Consider the following 2,720-nt stretch of genomic DNA (forward strand, 5'->3'; position numbering starts at 1 on the left):
GTTCTAAGTAGGTGCTTTAGATCACTGAGCCATCTCACCAGCCCCCATTATATATATTCCTTATACATCTTCCATACATACTGAGTTCCTTCCCTAATTTGGACATTGTCTCCTCAGCAGATGTAAGGTTTTCCAATATTCTCTCCTATTACAATACGCGGATTGTCTACCTACAGCTCAGACGCTTAATGATCCTCCTGTCTCAGCCTCCCCAGTGCTAGGATTACAGGCATGTGCCAACCTACCCACTTTCAGGGTTCTGGGGCTGGCTCAGCACCTAGGGTTCCAGGGCCTGCACAGCATGTGGTACCAGAGATTGAACTCAAGACCTTACACTTGCCAGGCAGGCACTTGGACTGCAGAGCTATCTCCCCAGCCCCTTTTCATTTTTTTCTTTGGTACTTTTTATTGTTTTGGTTTTTCTTTTGAGACAGGATCTCACTATGTAGTTTAGGCTGGCCTTGAGCTTGCAGCAATCCTCCTGCCTCAGCCTTCTGACTGCTAGGATTATAGGTGTGTGTGTCCACACCCAGCAATTTGGCACTGCTTTTGAGAGCTTGACATATCCCCCTTGACCATACCCTTGGTCCTTGCGCCAAGGACCCAGCAATGAACAGGGGAATGACTCCTCCTTCCTTCACGCAGCTTCACTCTGGAGTGCTGTCACCAGCTAGTGTGGGCTCTTAGCTGCATATAACATGGGAATTGGACAAGGCTGATTCTTGAGCTTCTTAAAGACCATAACTGTTGTGCATCCTCTTCTTTTTTTGGTGGAACCAGGGATTGAACTCAGGCCTTTGTGCTTGCCAGGCAAGCGTTTATTCTACTGAGCCATCTCTCTGGCCCCTCTTTTTCAGGGCTCTCTAAACAGGCCAGCAAAATGTTACCCATCACTTGAGGATCCTTTTCCTCAACCCATGTAGAAGCCATGAATTGGTAATGGGAAGCTCTTTTGGTGTTAATAGCTCTAAGCTTTAATGCCAGCAGCAATTGGCTCTTTTAGTGTTCATGGCCCTCCTTGATGCTCAGAGCAGGCCATTACCCAACAGGCCTCAGGAGTGCTTCAAGTTGCCAGAGACGATGACTCCCCACAATTCTTCATTGCTCTCCAGCTTGATTCTATCCACCCCTTCAGTGTTACCAGCTCAGTTACTAGTAGACCACCTCAGCATGTTCTACTCAAGAGAGAATTCATGAACAGGTAAAAAATGTGCCACCATAATAGATTTTGTTAGAATTGCCTGTACAGCATAAGTGGGAAGAGCATACAGAATAAACCACTAAGGCATGGAGGGGTAGCTTATATATGGAGGGAGGCTCCACCCCAACCTAACGAGGAGGCTGCAGAGGGACAAAGTCATCCAGAGAGACTGCAGGCCAGAGTTCTCTGGGATGGGTCCACAGCTGAATCCTCTACAGCTCAAGAACAACATCTCCGGAAGTAGTGGGGAGATGCTGTAGTGTGGGCCCTACTATAGCTGGGCCAGCTGTAAGGTATTTGGAGTAGCTACAAAAAAAAAATTAAAAATATTCTTGGAGGGCAGTGGGCCCTTGTCCAAGATGATTGATAATCTAGTTAAGTGTTGGTAAAAAGTAGCATTGGCACAGTGCCTGGAGGCATATGGTGTGTGTTATAGTCAGAGTTTACAAGGGAAAGGATTAAATACAGAAAACATAATTTATAGGATTATTTTATAATATTCACCCAAAAAGTCAAATGCAAGAGATCTATCCACACATTAGAGACCAAAAAAAAAAATCTAGCTGAGGTCCTGTGTCCTGCCCCAGTGTCCTCCATGAGTCCAGCTGAAGACCTAAAGCCCATGGCTATGTCTTCCATCAGTCCAGCTAGAGGCCTAGGACCCAAGACAATGTTATCATGCAAGTCTGTTTCAAGGATCTGTTCTGGGAAGGCCCAAAGGTCAGTAGTGGATTCTAGAAAGTCTGTGCTGGAGAAATGAAGGTTCTGTGCCAGCAGGCTGAGGGATCTGCACCCCTAAGGTAAGGACCAGAGCTCCAAAGAGAACAGTAGCCATCCTTATCAACAGCAAGAACCTGAGCACCTCTAACAGTGAGAACAACCAAGTTCATATTAGGAAAGCCAGCATGACAAGCTTTTCAAGAAGGACCAACAGGGCCTGCCAGGTAACTCAGCAGAATAAAGTGCCTATTTAGGCAGATGCAGGAACCAGGGTTTCGATCCTCAGCATGCCGTGCTGGCCCCATCCCCAGGGCATGAGACGCGATTGAGGTGGTGGTACATGCCTGTAATCCCAGAGCTTGGGAGGCTGTAAACAGGAGGATCACTAGGAGTCCGATCTGTATAGTGAGACCCTGTAGACTATATACTAAATACATTTTTTTAAAAAGAGAATACAAGTTTTCAAAGTAACTATAGGTGATCTTCCAGATTTCTGCAGGGTCCATTGTAATTTTACCCTTTTCATTCCTAATTGCATGGATTTGAGTCTTTTATTTCTATTTTTTGATAAGGTTGGGTAAAGGTTAATCTTTCTAAGAACCATGGGCTGGAGATTTAGCTCAGTAGCACAAGTACCTGCCTGGCAAGGTCAAGGTCCTGAGTTCAATTTCTGGCATAAAAAAAATCAAAGAACCACCTCTTCTATTATTATTATTGTTATTATTATTATTGTTAATTATTATTGTTTTTTTGTTTTTGGCAGAACCAGGGATTGAACTCAGGCTCTTGCACTTGCCAG

Source organism: Octodon degus, unplaced genomic scaffold, assembly GCF_000260255.1.
Source record: "Octodon degus isolate 3935 unplaced genomic scaffold, OctDeg1.0 scaffold00002, whole genome shotgun sequence".
In the NCBI taxonomy this organism is placed as follows: Eukaryota; Metazoa; Chordata; class Mammalia; order Rodentia; family Octodontidae; genus Octodon; species Octodon degus.